The following is a 20502-nucleotide window of genomic DNA, read 5'->3' as shown; positions in this document are numbered from 1 at the left end:
CGGTCTTTGTACATTTTGACCGTATAGAAACGTAATTCTTGCCATTTTGTGACGTAAGAATGAGATGTACCTGCTGTACTCTACTGCCCTTACTTTTTAACAACTTGTGCTTTTTATTATTTTACCTCTTTTTTATAATTTTTTTTTTTATTTACTGTTTAATTGTGTTGTTGAATTGTGCTTTACAAATAAACTTGCCTTGCCTTGTCTTGAGTAAAGAAGCAATGTCGGGGCCATTGTGGAATAAAGGAAAATTGCAGTTAATTTGCTCCAAAACTGAGTGAGACTCCACTGAACTCTGTGTTCAAATGTGAAATTTTACTTAAAAAATAAACCTTTTTACAGCCTGGGTCCAAAACAAGTCTTGATAGGCTCTTCTTGATTCACTGCAGAACCAGTTTTTCCAAAGCTTGCTCTCATAAAGCAGGTAGCGATGCTTTCCTGTACCCGGGACATGGGAAAGATGTTTTTTGGAGATGCCAGAAATGTGCGTATAAAACCATTGGGATGGTGAAATTAAGTGAGTTAAGTTTAAAAATGTGTCTTTATCATAATTTCACATTAAGATTCAGTAAAATTTGCAAGTGGTGCTTCACTGAGATGTTTTTTTTCTCATTCTGATGATTTAGTTTAACGTGAAAGAAGACTAATGATTTCCCAGACTGGGAATCCCTCTCTGAGATGATATAACACCCTGAGACTTTCCGTTTTCTCCACCTCCAGGCTTTGTGCCTTGTATTTTTCCAGGCTTTACACCTTCACTGAAGCATGAAGTATCCGAGTATCATGTCACTGTGACATCAGTTACCATAGTAACAGGGACGGTGAATGCCAATTTTCTCTCGGAAGGGTTTAAAATATATATTCTTACATATATAATAAATGTATTGCTGTCAAATTTGTAGGACTTACCGGTACTGTAATACTGTAGCTTTAATTGTCATTATTTGTTTGATAATCACGGCATGATTTGTAATGTCTATTTATCTATGATGTAGTCAGAGCTATATTCTCCTGCTTCACTCTAATTCACTCCCAAACACCAATGTTATTAATGCAGTGAGCCTCCGTAAACTGCGGAGTGCCCTTTTTTCTCACTTACCACACATAATGACAGCTTTTCAGTTCCCCCAGAAAGAAATAAGGTAGCTGTTGTCCATGCTGCTACAGCTCCGAGCTAATTTAAACTTGGACCATGTACCTGCATCACTCAAGATTGCATCTTTCTCCATCTGTCTGACACTCTGAAGTTTGTCAAGAACAAGACCACACTAGATTCATTTTACTTCACACCTTTTACCAGCCAACGGTACAGATTCAGTGCCACAGGCCTCATTTTAGTTGTATTTTCCAGTTCAAAGGCAACAGGGAAAATGAAAGCAGCTCTTCACAACATCCTGTATAACAGAAGGAGCAACAATGGCTTCCTAAAGACCCATGGTGGTGTCTCAGCTCGTCTTATCTGATTTATTTGACTGTGAACCTGAGATAAGGGGTTGCTTTTTACCCTTCACTGTGACTCCCAGGTGTTTAACACTACTCAGACCTTAAAACTCGGACGATAGACTACCATTCAGCCAGGAAACCGTTGTACAGACACTGTTTTTATTTCTTTAGCCCTGATTTGACCTTGTCCACTGTAAAACTAGTTTCTCAAAGTGTGTTATGAGTGGGTGAAGTGGCCGAGATTCCTCCATTAGCGCTGACATAACGGTAGAAGCAGCTGCCAAAATACAGTAATACACTGAAGCGTCCTCATTAAGGGTTGCCAACTCCCTGAAAAATAAACAAGGGACACCTGATCTGCAGGGCCGGCCAACCCGATGGCCTTCACCCTTCCTGGTGTGAGAGAAGCGATTTTTTTTAACTATTTGACTCGAACCTGAATTGAATTAGATGCATGTTTTTGAATGCCATGAACACATGGAAAACAAATTATTATCCAGCAATTCACTTTAATACAAAATAACAAAATGAACTGAATAAAATAAGTATCTTTCTTCAACAGAAACCTGTCCTGCTTAACTTAAAATTTTATAAATTAATATAAAACAATAGAAAGAAAGCAGAACATACATCCTGTAATAGTGCACATTTTTAGTGCAATAACAAAAGTGCAAACAGAAAGTCTGTAGCAAACTTTACGCTGTGGGTGCTGACTTCAGCACCCCCACCCTGGGTTGGGTTGGTGAAAGGGTCTTTCTGGCAACTTTCTCTTCATTGGTGATTTCAAGTTTTTTCCAACAATAATGGAAGAAAAGAAAAAAATTCAGGGGCTAAATCGATACAGTTGTTTCGTTTTTCGTTTATGGCGTTTGTGTTCACAAGGCAACCGTCTGTAGAGGTTCAAAGCCGTTAACAAATGCCATGCTGCCATTCTCTCATTGGTCAGAAATGAACGCAGAAGGAGTTTCCCCTTCCTTACCCCGGGAAAAACAACAATGGTTATAACCCCTTTCACAGAGAGGACGCAAAGCGCAGGCCGCCGCCGGCTTTCCCGTTCATTGTGTATGTGCTACCGCGGTGCAAGAGTAGATTGCTCTGCCGCCGAGCTCAGCGGCGCCTCCCGCGGCGCCTGCCTGCCCGAATTGAAATTTTTTTAATTTCACTGTGCCGCGCTGTGACGACATCTCGGCACGTCCAATAGAAGAGAATGGAGAAGAGAGAGAAGGGAGAAGAGAGAAAGTTGTGTCCAATGGGAGAGAAGGTGGTGGAGGCTGCGCCGACTCTTCTCTTTGCGCCGCGGTCGCACATACACATGAATCGAGTCGTGTCGGCTGCTGTGTGGATTATATTCTCACTACAAACGAACCGCTCCAGGTCTGGAATAGAAGAGAGTCGAGACCACCTCTCCTAGGAGATCTCGGCTCGCTTGTTTTGTCCCGCATCCGAGCGCGATTGCTGTGTTCACATATACCAAACGAACCGATCTTTAGGGGAAAACGCTCCCTGTTTTGGAACAACTGCTCCAAACGGGACAGGTGTGAAAGCACCCTAAGGTTCAGTGCGGGGCCTCCCGGGGTTGGTAGAGGGGAGCAATGCCCAGGACTGACACTTAGGTAGGAGCACAAACAGGGCTTTTAACTTATTTGGGAGTTAGTTTTCTAGTAAGTGTTGCAACCATGTGGATTAGGAGACATTACCAAGGACAGCCACATTGGCTCCCATCATTTGTGACATAAATTGCAAACAATGAGTCAAGAAGATCAGATTGTGATTGGACATCACCTGACTAACCGTGATGAGGGTGACCCAGGTGTACCATGGAAACATGGAAACACTCGTCAGTGACCTGCAATGACCTGGTCACTGCTTCACTGTCGGGGTTCTGCTACGCATCTGCATAACAAGTCATTTCTTCCCTCTAGGCTGAACTTGTTCAGCAGAAAAAGAGCAGCAGAGAAGTTTTATTTTTGTGCTTTTATTCATCTGCAATGACCGGAGTGTGTTTTTCCTTGGTGAGTTAATATTTTTCATTTTCTTTTATATTTACCTGGCTACAACTGCTGCTGGGACCCCAAAACTCTCAACACCTTTAATAATCATTTTATTTAGAGGCGCATTTCAGGTCAAAGGTTAAAATACAGTTAATACAAAAAAGCAGCAACAGACAGCATAAACAAAGTGCATAGACCAATAAATAGAACAAACTGGTGTAGTGTAGAGCACCGTGTCCAGTTAAAGTGAGCGAGTTTGAACAGGTGAGTTTTGAGTTGGGTTTTGAATGTTGTGATGGAGTCTGTCTGTTTTATGTGTGGGGGGAGTTCCAGAGTCTGGGTGCTGAGCAACCTTTCTTGAGGTGTCCAACTTTGCCCCGCCTTCGTGTCTTGCTGATCTTGGTTATCTTAGTTTACATTCTGAGTGACGTGTCCAGCATTGTTCTCACCACTAAAACTGTGCTCTGTGTTTGGATGTGAGCCCTTATTACCTCAGAGTCCACAGATGGCATTTCCAACCAACTGCCGTCACCATCTGTGAGTCATTGTGAGGAAACTAAATCAAAGATATGATGCAGTAGGCATACTGTAAGAACAAAGACCCTACTGAATCTTTTAAATATTTACTGGCCCCCGCTAATGTTAATCTAATAAATCAGACGAGTCAGATGAGTCAAGATTCTGCTTAAATAACTGCATATGATTCAGCTCCATGAAGGCAGTCTGTGCTAATTGATTAGAGGAACTTTTAGAGCATCATAAAAAAGATCTGAGTGGAATTTATTTGCCAAGACTTCTGTTGACCGCAGATCGTGTGTCTTCACCATAGACTGAAAGATGCCAAGTAAAAGGCTGACGACACAGCCAGGACCAGTCTGCAGGTGGATGCATAGATACACAAATGCATGTTTGTGACTTAGTAAAAGAAATTGCAAAGTACAGCAATGAAAAGTATTATTCGGCAATGGGAGGCACAGCGGCCAATCTTCCAAGCAAACTATTGGTGCTTTTCCACTAGTACCTACTCAGCCCGACTCGACTCGACTTGGTTCTTTCCCACTAGGGGTCTAACGTGCAGAGTAGATACTTTTCTGTAACTATTCTGCTGAGGTTCTAAGCTGCTGAGTCGGCTGTATCTGACATCATCACACTACAGGCCACCGATTGGTCGGGGGGTTGGAGTCAGACGTCTGAGTCAGGAGGAGGAAATCAGAGAAAGAGACTCTGACGGATTCTTGTTCATTTTATTCAACCAGCAACGGCAGCAAAAGTCTGTTTCATGATCCAACTCTGAGGGTCAGATGTTCATGAACCTGGTGCTGAGGAGAGAATTAAAAAGGGATCTAGACGGTGATAAGGAACGACCAGATCTACCAGGAGCTCTGTCTCTTCATAGCTGCTCACGGCTCCAGCTGACTTTTCAGCAGCACAGAGACAAACAAATAAAAGAAAAAAGCGTCGCCGCTTGAAACTTCTCTCACTCTCATTTTTTAACTTGATATGGAACACAATCCACAGACCCAGCAGCACATCTATCATCTCCTCCAGGTTCTACATCTTTAGTGTTGTTGTCTTCTTCGTTTAGATACACAATCAAATACGTCACAGCAGCTTCACTCCAACCTCCTACTTCTGCTCTGGGTATTGAAAAGAAACGAGGGCAAGACGAGTCGAGTCGGGCTGAGGTACTAGTGGAAAAGCGCCATATGTGTGTCTCAAATGGCATCTACTCTCCTTTAAACAATGAGGGGGGGGATCTGTCTGGACTGGAGCCTCATCAGGGTCAGGCGTCTCTCTAAAACCCATTTCGTGGGCAGGACTTGGAGGTCAGGGATGCAGAAGTATTCGGAGGGACTTTTTGTCACCTCATTTATTTAGTAACGTAGGAAGAAATTCACAGATGGCTGTAGTTTTATTCATGGTGACAGTAGCTGGTCACCGTAAACAAAAAAGAAACAATAGCAGTTAGGTTTTTCAACATTTGTAATAAAAGAAGAAGAAGAATATCAATGCATGTTACGCCTGCTCAAGTTCATTGTTGAATATAGGTTTATAAACAATAGCAGAGCTGACTCAGATACGATACACATTTCTGTGTAACTATAAAAGTTTCATAAAAGTGGTGAACCCACCCACACAAGTTTATCTTGGTTTAACTCACATTCAAGCATAGAAAAGAGAAGATTAAAAAACATTAGAAAATGCACATTTAAGAGAGGCTTATTGTCATTCACTGGTTACAATAAGCAATGACATTTTTACTTTGCTTGTCTCTGCGCACATAACTAAGAATTGGTTTACACCAACAACTAACAGGATAGGTTTTACTTTGAGCATGAAAATATGAGCAAAAGAGCAGAAAAGTATACTTGAGAAGAAAAATGTGTATAATGATGTGCAAATATTATTTATAGTAGTTGGGTAAACATCCACTAATTACATTTGCATCATTGCCAGATGTTCAGTTTTGTTCAGCTGTATTCACAGATCAAACGTGCACGATGCACAGTTTCTTGCAGCCATCAGTAGTGTGACGGCCTGTGGACAGAAACTGTTTATTAGTCTGTTATCGTGACGGTCGTACTCCTTTTAGGGGCTCCGAGGAGGCAGAAGTGTGATCAGTGACTACGTTTACATGCAGTCAAAATTCGGGTTAAGGTCAATATTCCGGTTACTGAAACATTGGGAATAATCTGTTTACATGTGTGAGCAAACAGAGTTATCCCTGTTTACATGGTGATTAATCATTTGGGATATCTGGATCAAACCAGCAACGCACGGAGAACGTCATGACGCAATTCCCGTAATTTCCGCTTCTTCTTCCTGTATCCAAATCCACAACAACAACAATACCAGCAGCACGGCGGATAATGAAATGTCCAGTACAAGTCGTCCTGTAGTTCGCCTTTTTCAGCAACTTCCAGCGGTGCTTGATCTGGTCTGGCGTTCGTTTTCGCTCACCTTCTTGTAAATCTGGCTATCCCGGTACTTTCTACCGTCTACAAATGCCAAAATGGTCATATCTTTCATTACATTTATGAAGTGATTATTCTCCTCTTGGTCTTGCGTTTCTCCGTGTTTATAAGAACTTCCTGGACTCAAAAGACCAAGATCCTTGTGAAAAGAACATGCACAGAAAACAAATTCATGTTCCATTTGATTGGGAAATCCGGCTAAACATGACCAAATATTAGGGTTAGAAAAGGAGTAACCCAGGGGTCATTTTCGGGTTTTTAAAAACCGGAATATGAGCAAATTCCGGTTATTCAAAGGGGTTATTGATGTTTACATGGCCGTGCGCAACCGGGTTATTGCTAATATTCCAGTTAGAAAAGGGTTATTGACTGCATGGAAACGTTGTCACGGCTCAAAGACAGAGAACCCAAATGCACGACACCAAACACAATCAGAGTCCAAGAGGCTTTAATCAGGGTCAAAGGCAGGCAGGGGTCAAAACCGGGTAGTCAGGCAGATCAGGCAAACAATCCAAGGGGGTAGGCAAAAATCCAAAAACCGGAATCAGGCAGGGTCGCAGACAGGCAGGCAGGCAGAAAACTGATCAAAAATCGGGAACGCTGGAAAGTGAGGCACAAACACTCGACAATCTGGCAAACTAGAAGGTGGAAATGGGCCGGTATATGAGGGGAACTGCTGATGAGGGAAACCAGGTGTGGAGCTGGGCAGGGGAAGCACAGGTGAAGGGAATGAGTGGATTTCTGGCTGATGAGGGTGGCAGGGTCTGGAATGACAGGAGAGTGAGTTAACAAGTAAAAAACATATCAAACTGAGAAACCATGACAAACGTAGTCAGTTATGTTTTGGGCAGGGGCTCTCTTGTGAGGCAGGTGCTGTAAATGTCCTCAGGTGATTAGACACAGTCATTGTGCAGATTCTACCAGCAGCTAGAAAGCCTTTGCTGCCCTGTATAGTGCTGTTTCCATGGCAGACAGGCTCGGAGTTAAGCTAGTGTAAACCTGTAGTCCACATCTGCACAGCCTCGTTACGAAGAACAAACCTCTGCTGAGTCTTCCTGGTGATCGGCTCGGTGTCACGAGTCTGGGTGAGATCCTTGCTGATGTTGCTGCCAAGGACTTTGAAGGTTTCCTCTCTCACCACCTCGTCACCAGACAAAAGTATTTTGACTCTTATGGCGCTTTTCCACTAGTACCTACTCAGCCCAACTCCACTGACCTCGGTTTTGCGCTTTTCCACTAGGGGTCCAAAGTGCCGAGTAGATACTTTTTCTGTAACTATTCTGCTGAGGTTCTAAGCGGCTGAGTCGGCTGTATCTGACGCCATCAGACTACAGGCCACCGATTGGTCAGGCGATTGGCCAATCAGATGTCTGAGTCAGGATGTGACATCGTTTCAAGAGAGACTCACGGCTTCTTGTTCATTTTTTTCGAAGAACAATGGCGTTGTTTTAAATTTACATCAAATAAATGCCACAGAACAAGAAGCAGATATATCAACTCATCCATGTTCTCCGTCTTTGGCGCCTTTACTTCTTCGTTTGTGTCGCACAATCGAGTACGTCACAGCAGCTTCGCTCCAACCTCCTACTTCTGATCCGGGTATTGAAAAGAAACAGGGGCGAGGCGAGAATTTCACGTCCAGAATGAGTCTCTAGCCTACTCTCAGTGGCATAAAGCGGTTGCCATCAGTGATATCTGTGCTAAACATAATCTAACTTTTTTTTCATCATAATTGACTCGCCGGTCCCAAGCATGGAGGAGCGGCGAGGAAAACTGTATGATTCTTTCAGCGCTGGCGCTGCTACAAAGGAGCCAGATTGCTTATGGACAGTGGAGACGGTAGCAGCTTGGAAAATCTTTTTCTTTCTTTCTTTAAACACCACTAAGTGCTTTGATGTGCACCAGATGAATAATTCATTGACCTCAAGGCATAAACAGATCTTTTCAGAGATAGTGATTCCCTGTCTGATATCCGTAAACAACTAGCTCCCCAAACCTTGAGTTGGAGGTACAGCTGCTGCCAGCATGATTTATTTAAGACATCCTTTGTTGATGGATCCTCCAAAATAGAGGACCTACAGGGGGAGACATCAGGAAATCTGAATCAAACGCTTGTAAGTGCTCTCTGAGGGTTTGGGGGGTCTGGGGTCCTGTTCTGGGTTGACATTTACTGTCCAGAACTTGACGGGCTTCTTCTGCAGAAAGGAACACTGAAGGGATGAAACAGTCTTCCGTGGTTGGTAAATGAAGACGTACTGGGACCTCTCTGGTTTTTTCTTTATGATTTTATAATTTTGATCAGAACTGTTTTTACCATCTTAAGTCAGTTTGATTCAGTTATTTTTCTTGTCCTGTGAACAAGTGGAGCAAATTAATTTCTGAAATGTTGGTTTTTCTACGGTGACAAAGTGGCAGAAGGTCCCTTGCTGCTCCACTCGAGCTGCAACCATCTGCACCTTCTGATTTAGCAGTTGTTTTTTTTTGGACAAAAAGAACTCTCTTGTGGCATTGTCCCAAAAGTATGTAAATTCTCCCAAATTTAATTGGGCAACCTTTCGATGTGTGGAAGCATAAAACTGTGAGAAGCCTTGGTGTTATTTTCGATCAGGAGTTGTTGTTTAAACCGTATATTAATCAGGTTTGTAAAATTGCATATTTCCATCTCCGTAATATTGCAAAGATTAGGAGCATTCTCTCGCAGAGTGATGCGGAAAAACTAATTCACGCATTTGTATCGTCTAGATAGGATTGTTATTGGATGTGTTATGTATTATTAGCAGGCTGTCCAAGTCATTCTCTGAATATCCTCCAGATGATCCAAAATGCAGCAGCAGAGTGCTGACAGGAATCAGCAAGAGAGACCACGTCTCTCCAATGGTCCCAGTAAAAGTTGAAATGCAATTCAAAATTTTATTACTTGTGTATAAAACCCAAAACAACTTAGCTCCGTGATATCTGCAAGACCTGATAGTTCCTTATGTTCCTGGCAGAGCTCTCCATTCCCAGAGTGCAGGTTTACTCGTAGTTCCTAGAGTATCCAAATGTAGATTTGGAGGACTGTCGTCTGCTATCAGGAACCATTAATAATAATACTGTCATTTTAGCAGAGGCTTTGTTCCAAGGCGACTTACATTTGAGAGAACAAACCCACTGGGAGCAATTAGGGTTTGCTCAAGGGCCCAAGGTGGTTCATCTTGGTTGCCATTCCGGGGCTTGAACCTGGGTCCTACCAGACCTAAGCCCACCTCTGTAGCCACTGGAATCTGGGTTAAGGAGGCTGACACCACCTCCACCTTTAAAACTAAACTGAAACCTTTCTGTTTAGTAAACCTCTAGTTAGTCTTTAGTAAACCTCTAGTTAGTGGTTGTAAACCTATAGTTAGTGTTAATAAACCTCTAGCTGGTGTTAGTAAACCTCTAGTTAGTGTTTAGTAAACCTCTAGTTAGTGGTTGTAAACCTATAGTTAGTGTTAGTAAACCTCTAGTTAGTGTTAGTAAACATCTAGTTAGTGTTTAGTAAACCTGTAGTTAGTGTTTAGTAGACCTCTAGTTAGTGTTTAGTAAACCTATAGTTAGTGTTAGTAAACCTCTAGTTAGTGTTAGTAAACCCCTAGTTAGTGTTTAGTAAACTTCTAGTTAGTGTTAGCAAACCTGTAGTTAGTGTTAGTAAACCTCTAGTTAGTGTTAAGTAAACCTCTAGTTAGTGTTTAGTAAACCTGTAGTTAGTGTTTAGTAAACCTCTAGTTGGTGTTAGTAAACCTCTAGTTAGTGTTAGTAAACCTCTAGTTAGTGTTTAGTAAACCTCTAGTTAGTGTTTAGTAAACATATAGTTAGTGTTAGTAAACCTCTAGTTAGTGTTAGTAAACCTCTAGTTAATGTTAGTAAACCCCTAGTTCGTGTTTAGTAAACCTGTAGTTAGTGTTAGTAAACCTCTAGTTAGTGTTAAGTAAACCTCTAGTTAGTGTTTAGTAAACCTCTAGTTAGTGTCAGTAAACCTCTAGTTAGTGTTTAGTAAACCTCTAGTTAGTGTTAGTAAACCCCTAGTTCGTGTTTAGTAAACCTCTAGTTAGTGTTAGTAAACCTGTAGTTAGTGTTAGTAACCCATAGTTAGTGTTTATTAAACCTCTAGTTAGTGTTAGTAAACCTGTAGTTAGTGTTAGTAACCCATAGTTAGTGTTTATTAAACCTCTAGTTAGTGTTAATAAACCTCTAGTTAGTGTTAGTAAACCTCTAGTTAGTGTTTAGTAAACCTCTAGTTAGTGTTTAGTAAAGCTCTAGTTAGTGTTAGTAAACCTCTAGTTAGTGTTAGTAAACCTCTAGTTGGTGTTAGTAAACCTCTAGTTAGTGTTTAGTAAACCTCTAGTTAGTGTTTAGTAAACCTCTAGTTAGTGTTAGTAAACCTCTAGTTAGTGTTTAGTAAAGCTCTAGTTAGTGTTTAGTAAAGCTCTAGTTAGTGTTAGTAAACCTCTAGTTAGTGATAGTAAACCTATAGTTAGTGTTAGTAAACCTCTAGTTAGTGTTAGTAAACCTCTAGTTAGTGTTTAGTAAAGCTCTAGTTAGTGTTTAGTAAAGCTCTAGTTAGTGATAGTAAACCTCCAATTAGTGTTTAGTAAACCTCTAGTTGGTGTTAGTAAACCTCTAGTTAGTGTTTAGTAAAGCTCTAGTTAGTGTTTAGTAAAGCTCTAGTTAGTGATAGTAAACCTCCAATTAGTGTTTAGTAAACCTGTAGTTAGTGTTTAGTAAACCTCTAGTTAGTGTAACTCTAGTGTTTTAGGGCCAGTAGTCGTAGCTGCAGCTGCAGACTAGAGGAGCTGGTCTGAAACAGCTTCATCCTAGATACGCTGCTACAGAGCTACCCTGCTATAGAGCTACGGTGCTATAGAGCTACGCTGTTATAGAGCTACGCTGCTATAGAGCTATGCTGCTATAGAGCTACGCTGCTATAGAGCTACGCTGCTACAGAGCTACACTGCAGGGGGACTCCAACATGATCCACTGAGCGGTGTCCATCACCCTCCTCCTCTATCCTTTCTCAGTTATTAATCAGAAGTATCTCATCACCGTCACTGTTCTCCTTTGTTCTTGTAGGCCGGAGCTTCAGGACCTGCGTGCTGACCTGCAGTCCCCCATCTGATCATCCCAACGCTGCTTCCACCTGTCTGTGTGGATGTCTGCTATATGCCTGCTGACATCCTGCCCGATCCTGCCAGAAGGGGGAGGGCCCTTCTGCCCAGCTGGTCTTCAGCAGGAGGATCCCCCCTTATGATGCAGGTCCTGGTCCAGGTTTCTTTCCTCCTAAAGCGGAGTTTTTCTTGCCACTGTTTGGCTTAAGGTTTTTCTCCCACTAGGGAGATCCTAGAAACAACTTCTGTTGTAATAGACGCTATATAAATCAAATTGAATTGAACAAAAAATTGAATTGAATAAAACTGTTATTGCTATAAACGTGTCTCTGCCTCAGTCCTTATTTCTGTCTGTAGCTGCAGGGTCCTCTGCAGCCTGTCGGACTGTCAACCTTTACCTTTGCAAAGCACATGGGAGAGCTCCACCACAACACCAAGGTGTTTGCTGGAGGGTGTTGAAAGGTAGAATAGGAAATGCAAACAATACGTGATGGAAGCAAAAGCCAAAAGAAAACCACCAAACCCAAATAATCCACAGATAAAACAGCAGGATAACATTGAAGAGTAGGCTCTCATTTTGTTTGGTTAAACTTGTGGTTATGATGTTCACTAATGTATCCAAAACGTCAAAACACCCGCCTCATATTTTCTGAAGTTTGTTGTGCCGCTCATCTGAAACCTGGATGTAACAGTGATATACAGTTCGCTTGCTGACGCTGACTCATCATTTCATCATATCTGATGTTAATCATGAGCATCTTTTCTCTATAAATCTTCCCGTTTGTGTCGTGCGATGTTTGAGGATTTGGCGGCCTGGCAGCTGAGGCTGCTGGCTGTGCCGTGTTACACATTTTGTCAACATGCTCGGCAGCAAGCCGCCGACACGCTGCTGAGCTTTGTTTTCAGGCTGCTCTCATCTCGGAGTCGGATCTGCACAGCTAATTGCTCCGAGCTGATTCGTCTTTTTGTTATTCCTTGGCACGTGCACAGTGATGTTTCCATGCAAATGATTTCCAAAGTGGTGAATTGTAAATATTAACAAAACATTTTAAAATCGCTCATGAAGCTTATAAAACTTTAGGCCAAAGAATAGTACATGTGGGAATGTGCATCGAGCACAAAGTTAGTATTGGAATTATTGCATTATTGTTCAATCATCCTGTGTTCTCTGAACTTCTTTTTGATTTGCAAGTACAAATTCAGTCAATGTATACATCCAAATCCAAGTAAAAATTAAAGCTGCAAGCAGCGATGAACGGGCCCTCGCACTCATGGCCACCGTCCCCCATAAGCATATCAGACATGACACCACCCATGACTTCCTATGTCAAAACATTCAAAAGTTATAGCAGAAAATAGGGACAACCAATCAGAAGAAGGGGCGGGGCTAATTTTCACCAATTATGGTCAAGGACTTATGGAGACGCACATTTTGATGTATAACACACCTGGGTGCACGTTACGGTTCGGGCCGTATTAACTGCCGGAAAGGAAGGAATGGCATAAATTTTGCCAAAATGACACCATTAATTCAAAATGGCCGATTTCCTGTTCGGTTTCGGCCATGGCGCCAAGAGACTTTTCTTTAAGTTATCCCATGATACAGGTGTGTACCGATTTTCGTGCATGTACGTCAAACCGTATTATGGGTAGAGATGCACCGATCGATCGGCCCCCGATCGGGATCGGGCCGATAATGGCCCTATCGGCTTTGATCGGAGATCGGAAAAATAATAGTTCAGAGCGGCCGATCTGATGACGTTTACAACAACAAACCCCCGCCCGCACGGGCGTTCCCGCATCTCATACCGAGCGGTCCTGAGGAGGCATGACCGGCCTCGCCAGTGCGGGAGTTTTACAATGTCTGAAAAGGACAAATTTACAGTTTGCAAAGTGTGTCCAAAGGAGATACCATGAGGAGTAATATTAAAAAATAATTTCAACACAACGAAGCTTATTAGACATTTGAAAGTTCTTCACACGGACTATATTGAGTTTTCAAAGTTGGCTGCAGCAGAAAAAAGGGAGGAAGAAAAAAAGGAGTGCGCAGCAACGACACTAATTACTCAGCTGTAACACCTGTAACCGAGACTTATAAACGACATGAAGAAAAATAAAGAACTACATCGTAAGGTAATGAATTCATATGCTTTGCAGCCGCTTTCTGTTTTATTAGACATCAGGTTTAAACACGTTTGCAGCTTGGATCCGCGGTACGTGCTGCCGCTGTGTGCGCTGCCGCGTCATGAATATTTCACTGATGAAATCCTGTCAGAGTTTTACCAGACCATAGATACAGTCCAAAGCCTCATGTAGGACGACAGTCGTGTCGGTCGCTTCAGGAGTGACATGTGGATTTCTAGTGTGAAGAGTTGTGCTTCACTCACAAGAGTTTCCTCACACACTGCTGATGCTACCGCTAGAGCTTTCACAAAGCTTAATAATTCATAATTAATTTTTATTTTAAGATTTCCTCTTTCCACAAGAAAACTAAGGTTTATAGTTTGTAACTTCTATCAACTTTTAGAGAGTGACATGTCTGCTGTTGCCTGTGTTGTTCCACATGTTGTACATAATTATTACCACAGGAAAGCTGAAGCTACTAAACTACACTTACTCTGTGTAAGCCGAGTTTACACCTAATCTCCTAATTTTTATACCTAATAATACAATGTCAGTGTCGTGTACATGAAACATCAATATTGACGAATTTATGGATTTCACCCTGTGATCGGTGATCGGCAAAATCGGGATCGGCCGATACTGGTTTTCGAGATCGGTGATCGGTGATCGGCCCTCAAAATCCTGATCGGTGCATCTCTAATTATGGGGCTTGACAAAGTTTTCTAGGGGGCGCTGTTGAGCCATTAGGCCACGCCCATTAATGTAAACCATTAAATATCACATTTTTTGCCAGGCCTGGCTTGCGTGCAAAATTTGGTGACTTTTGGGGCACGTTTAGGGGGAAAAAAGTCCCTCATTTCGTCAGAAGAAAGAAAGAAAGAAAGAAAGAAAGAAAGAAAGAAAGAAAGAAAGAAAGAAAGAAAGAAAGAAAGAAAGAAAGAAAGAAAGAAAGAAAGAAAGAAAGAAAGAAAGAAAGAAAGAAAGAAAGAAAGAGAAAGAAAGAAAGAAAGAAAAAGAAAGAAAAAGAAAGAAAGAATAATTCCTACAGATATAATAGGGCCTTTGCACTGTAAGTGCTCGGGCCCTAATAATAAAGTTATTGCTAAAAAGGTACAGCAAGCACTCCTGTCCATGACCTTTTGTCTTCCTGTATCGTCTGTTACCTATGGAGACGGATGCTGCTGCACACCAGCTGGTAGCGCTCTCCCATCTTAACACGTTTGTCCATTTCACATCCCAAGAAAGGAGGAAACAAATATTCAAATCTCTTCCTTCTTGTGCTCCTTTTTTCTTCTTTGCAACCTTGACCTCTCCCCTCTAAATGTCTGCATTTGGGTCTAGTTATTAGTCACTTTTGGAAAGATCAATCAGCATAAGCAAAAGGTTCCGTTGTCATGACTAAACACAAAGAAAACTAAAGAATTGATCAGAAAGAACAGAACTGACCCTCATCCTGTCTTCATAAATGGAGAATATGTGGAAATCATCCATAGCTGCAAATTCCTGGGAATCCACATCTCCGACAGCCTCTCCTGGTCCACAAACACCTGCTGTAAAGAAGCACAGCCGTGCCTGCACTTCCTTCTACAACCCACAGCACAAACTACTGCTGACTTCCTACACCTCTGCAATCAAGAGCATCATCATATAAGGCTGTCCAGCAGTTGACAAAAAGGCCCTGGACCGCAATCATAGGCTGCTCCCTTCCCTCACTGGAGAACATGGACAGGGCATGGACGGGGCTGTTAAGGCGGGTGGGGTTTGGTTATTAGCCTCAGGGAGCCTCATAACCGTCCGGTACCCCCCTCCTATCGTTTTGAACAACCAGGCTGTAGAGAGGGTAGACACATTCAAGCTCCTTGGAATACAGCTCTCCTCTGACCTGAAATGGGATGCACAAGTCCAGTTCATGTTGAAGAAGGCTCAGCCAAGGGTTCATTATCTGAGTGTGGCCAAACGAGCACAGCTGCCCCCAGATGTGTTGACCCAGGTATATACGACCTTCATCAGACCAGTGCTGGAATATGCCTCACCTGTCTGGGCTGGCCTCCCAAAGCACTTGATCCAGGAACTGGAATGTCTGCAGAGAAGGTGCTGCCGCATCATAGGGATACCGACTAACTCCTTCCCCACTCTGGAGGTGAGGAGAGAGGAGGCCACCTTAAGGGAATTCCATCGGCTACTGAAAGAAGGGACCAGCCCAATGATCCAGAGCCTGTCTGCAAATACAAGTCACTACACACTACGCAATGGAAGGACACTCACACAACCTATGAGTCACACAAAAAGGCACCAGATGTCGTTCCTCCCGAGAGCGTACAAGCTGTATCAGAAGTAAAATGAACTTTTTTAGCATTGTCTTACAGTTGATATTTTTTCTTTTTTTTTCTCAATAAGAGCGGTCCTCTTGTGTCAAAGTGTAAGAAACATCATTATTCATATTGTTATGCAATGATGTATCTCAAATAAACTTGAAACTTTGGACACAACTGCAGCACGTCTTCAGACTGCAGATACCCAACGCATCAAACGGGCTTGGACGGGTCACCTGGATCACTGACAATTTACAAATGCAGCAGGGGGGCAGCCCTCAGGACCTACAAGAAGGACCTGTTCACACTCTGTTTGTTCAGAGCAGAATGAGACCACTGCTGTTCAAGAGGACCGTTTAGTTTTGGTATTATTTTTATTTTTTAGGATTATTATACATCACCAAGACAAATGATTTAATAGAGCATAAATATTGTGACGAGACAACGGCCACTCCAGTGTTTTCCTTTGTTATAGAATAAATAAAACGGTATATTTGCTATAGTCATATTTGTTGTTTCTGGAGAAGCTGGGGGATGGATGCCTGCTGGAAATGTTTTCAGCTAGATTTTGAAACCTGACCGTCAGAAGATGCTCTCAGTGTGTGAGCAGCGTCACTGAGATCAGACGCTAAGACTGTGCAACACTTGACTCACCGTTCCAGGTCATTCCAGAGCGTTGAATGGTCCTGAGAACACAAATCTGTGCCAACTGGTCACGATTTTCCATCTAACAGTCATTTTTATAAACCTGAATTAACGTGCAAGGATACCTCAGTGTCTGAATATTTGTCTGTAAAAACACGTCGTCTGAGTAGCTCCCCCACTGTTAGTTTGAATTATATCCTACCTCCCTGCTGCCGTGAAATCAGTCAATAGTCGTTTATTATAGAGTGTCTAATCTTCTGTGCTGCAGAACGTGCTGGTTGGATCGGACAAATAAAGGCTTGGCTTTCATCTCCTTCTGGCAGTCTCTCTCCCTTTCCGCCTCCATAACATATTGTTGATATCATCCAGCTCTGAGCCACTTGTTAGCTGAATCTCTGTCCAGCTTTGCTCTGTTTACCAGCAGAAAATGTTTTGTCCAAAGAAAAACACACATTGATATATTACTGACGTGTCCTAAAACTGAAAAGGGAAACAAATCCAGCCTTTCCCGAGCAACTCATCTACATAATACTATGCCACTATCAATTCAGTAAAAATTCTTTAATTACATTGGCAGAAGATGTTAAGAAAGACATAAGTGGTAAAAAGGAGGCGTGAGGAAGCAGGATCGCAGGGAGTGTGATGAACTATGGAGACTGAAAGCTATGGTAGGAGAAAAATAGAAATAATATTTTAGAGGGGGAAGTTTTTTTTGTTACGCATTTCGAGAAAAAAGTCGAAATGTCGAGAAAAAAGTCGAAATGTCGAGATTAATGTTGAAGTACAATTTCGAGAAAAAAGTCGAAATGTTGAGAAAAAAGTCAAGATTTCGTGAATAAAGTTGAAATGTTGAGAAAAAAGGCGAAATGTCGAGATTAATGTTGAAGTACAATTTCGAGAAAAAAGTCGAAATGTTGAGAAAAAAGTCAAGATTTCGTGAATAAAGTTGAAATGTTGAGAAAAAAGGCGAAATTTCGACTTTATTCACGAAATTTCGACTTTATTCTCGAAATTGTATTTCAACATTATTCTCGACATTTCGACTTTTTTCTCGACATTTCGACTTTTTTCTCGAAGTGCACAATAAAAAAAAATCTTCCCCTCTCAAATATTTTTCCTCCTGCATGGCCCTAATACTCGTCCGTAGAAAGCAGTGACGGTGAGAGAAGAAAACAGAACTTTACAACATATTTGATTGAAGAAAATCCAGTGTCACCAGAAAACATTTCAAGTACAGCTCACGTCTAGACTGATCCCATTTTTCAACATGACATGACCAATCTTCCACTGGTGACCCGCCCTCTCTACACCCGAGGCTGGCGTTATGTCCTCTGCACCAGATTGAGAGGCTGTCAAGGGACTGCTGATCAACTCTCATGAAAACTTTATTCATGAGAAAGCTGATGGGGCATTTCACCGCAAGTGCTTTTTATTCATAGCTTTATTTTTTAACCTCATGAAACTGATAAAGCAAAACCACCGACGTTATCTGTTAAACAACTCTTTATTCTTTTTTAACCAGACTTAGCTCATTAATTACATGTATTAAATGACAGTCATGAAGCAGTCTTGAGCTGCTGGCCATCTCAGATTTGTAGCCTGGCGGCTATCGTAGCATATACTGTAGCTTAACTGGTGTGAATGTGCACGTGTTTTCCGTCTAAGCTTCAGGTCAGTGCCGAGGGAGGACTTTCTTCATTTCCTGTGACAGTGTTTGTAAGAGCAGAAGGTCTTGTTCCTTTTTTTAGCTGTTTATCTCTGCAAAGCAGACTGTTATCAAGAGTATCTACTTATTTTTGGTTGTCTGGTTTGATCTACCTCCTCACTGGTGGCATGGAGTTGCATGCACCTACGTTTCTGTGGAAATCAAGAACTAAAGCTATAAATTCTTGTTATCTTGTTTTAGTTAATATAATAGTTAACGTAGTTTCTTTTTTATATACACAACTGTATAGGTATATTACTGTAACAGGTTAACTTGTCATATTTTAGTTTTTATTAATGTTGGATTTTTGCCCTTTTGTACGTCCTGCACTTTACCTATGCATTGTAAAAAATTTAAAAAAGTTTAACATTTTGTTGTAAGAAAACTCACTCTTACCTCCTTTTGATGCAGAGCTGGCCCTGTATGTGGCGCTTTGGGTGAGATTTTATATCCCGCCACCTCCATCTGCGATTTACATTAAAAAGTTTTTGAATGGCATTGTTTTTTACCGTTGTCTTTAATTGATAAGAAAATATGTCACCGACTTACATGCAAATTACAAATAAATGAAAAAAAAAATTCTGAAATACAATATAAATACCCTAACTACAAAATAAAAATACCCAAAAAAAGTGAATAAATAAAAACAATAATAATAAATAATAAAAACAACAATCAACATCAAATTTAAATAACCACACAGTTTGCACACAATAACTCTATACATAAGCTACATTTACACTAGGCAATAACTATTTACCAATATAAAATAACTAAAATACTGGCACATTCGTCCCATCACTATTTCTGGTATGACTGGAGCAAGTCATCCGGATCGATTAACAGATTCATGCAGCTGTTATATTACTGATCTCACGTCTGATGGAAGCCAGGTGAAATATAACACTTTGCAATCAGGAAACGTTACATCCCAGTTAAATTAAAACAGAATGCATTAGCGTTCATTCATTCTGTTTGAATTAAGATACATATAATGTGTCAAATTTGGGATTTTTTGGGGGAATGTTTGGAGCACTGTTTCCTTTACTGTGTTCCATCGCTTTAGTTTTAACAGAATTGCAGTGTTTCAAGCTGCTGCTTACAAGGCGGGGTGTTTTGTTCTTGCTTGACATACCGTGTTTCAGCTTTTAGCAGCTCAGGGCTTCCTTTGTGGTGTTGTTCAATTCACAATTAAAACTTTTTTTTATTGTGTCTGGAACGTGGACAGTTTGTAAAACTATGTTGCTGCAAAACATTTTGTTCCACTTGTACTTGGACTTTTGGTATGACAATAAAGTGAACCTTGAACCTTGAACCTTGATAAAACAAACATGATTTGCTTGTTTCTAAACTGAGAAAAATGTCTGGTTTTATTTAGTGTTGTTTTTCTTGGCATGTCCACTTTCTTTAAAATTTGGTTCAGAGCAGGTGACCTAGCTTCTGGTTCCTTTTTCACACGTGGTACTTTATTTGATTGTATAGTTTTAACGTGTATTTATGAATGGAGAGTCAAGTTGTGGTGTTGTTTCTGAGTCCAGGCAGCGAGAGCCGTTAGAGACAGCTCTTCAGCCGTGCAGGATTGGTGCTCAGCCCTCTGTCCCATTTTCCATATTCTCAGAATAACCGTTTTCCACTTGTCATGCTTCATTTTATTTCGCTGCTTTACTCGTCATTACTGTTCAATTCAGAGTCGAAGGAAGAGCACATACTTCAAGTGTGTCGTGTCATTGGCGGTGATCACGGCTCTCTGTGACACCTTTTGCATAACAAAGACTTCATGAGTGAGCTGAGGAGACTAAAAAGGTTTGACTGGAACTGAGGCTCGTAGCCTCTTTCAGGGCGCACATGGGAAGTTTAATTCCTCTTTAATTCAGAATTAAAATTAAATCGGATTTAAAATGATTAAAAATTACCATGCAAACACCTTATTCCGAATGAAAATGGCTCCGGCGGACAGCGGTGCTCCTGACACAGCTGCAGCTCGTCAGCTCATCTATGGAGAAGTTAAAGAGCATGTACCGCTAGCTTCTCCTTTCATCAGCAGGGAAGAGTATCAGGCCAGAATAGATGAATGTCACCAGCAGTGACTAAGTTTGTGGTGTTGAACATGTTACTGGACATTCTTGTGTAATTGCTACAAAATATTTTGTTGTATTTAGTTAATTTCTACAGAAGAATATT

General features: G+C 41.5%; 1 protein-coding gene across 3 annotated transcripts in view; it reads left to right on the top strand.

Moving 5' to 3' along the window:
• Positions 1 to 11837, top strand: part of LOC133460194 (beta-1,3-glucosyltransferase-like) — a 112408-nt gene extending 100571 nt beyond the window's left edge. For all 3 annotated transcript variants that reach the window (XM_061740768.1, XM_061740767.1, XM_061740766.1), the window contains one exon: positions 11501 to 11837. The gene's annotated coding sequence lies outside the window, so the exon portion shown is untranslated. The remainder of the gene's footprint in view (positions 1 to 11500) is intronic.
• The last annotated feature ends 8665 nt before the right edge of the window (positions 11838 to 20502 follow it).

This window comes from Cololabis saira, chromosome 14 (assembly GCF_033807715.1).
Source record: "Cololabis saira isolate AMF1-May2022 chromosome 14, fColSai1.1, whole genome shotgun sequence".
NCBI classification, from domain to species: domain Eukaryota; kingdom Metazoa; phylum Chordata; class Actinopteri; order Beloniformes; family Belonidae; genus Cololabis; species Cololabis saira.
Note: the sequence above shows the minus strand (reverse complement) of the source record. Positions and strands in the feature narration are given on the sequence as shown.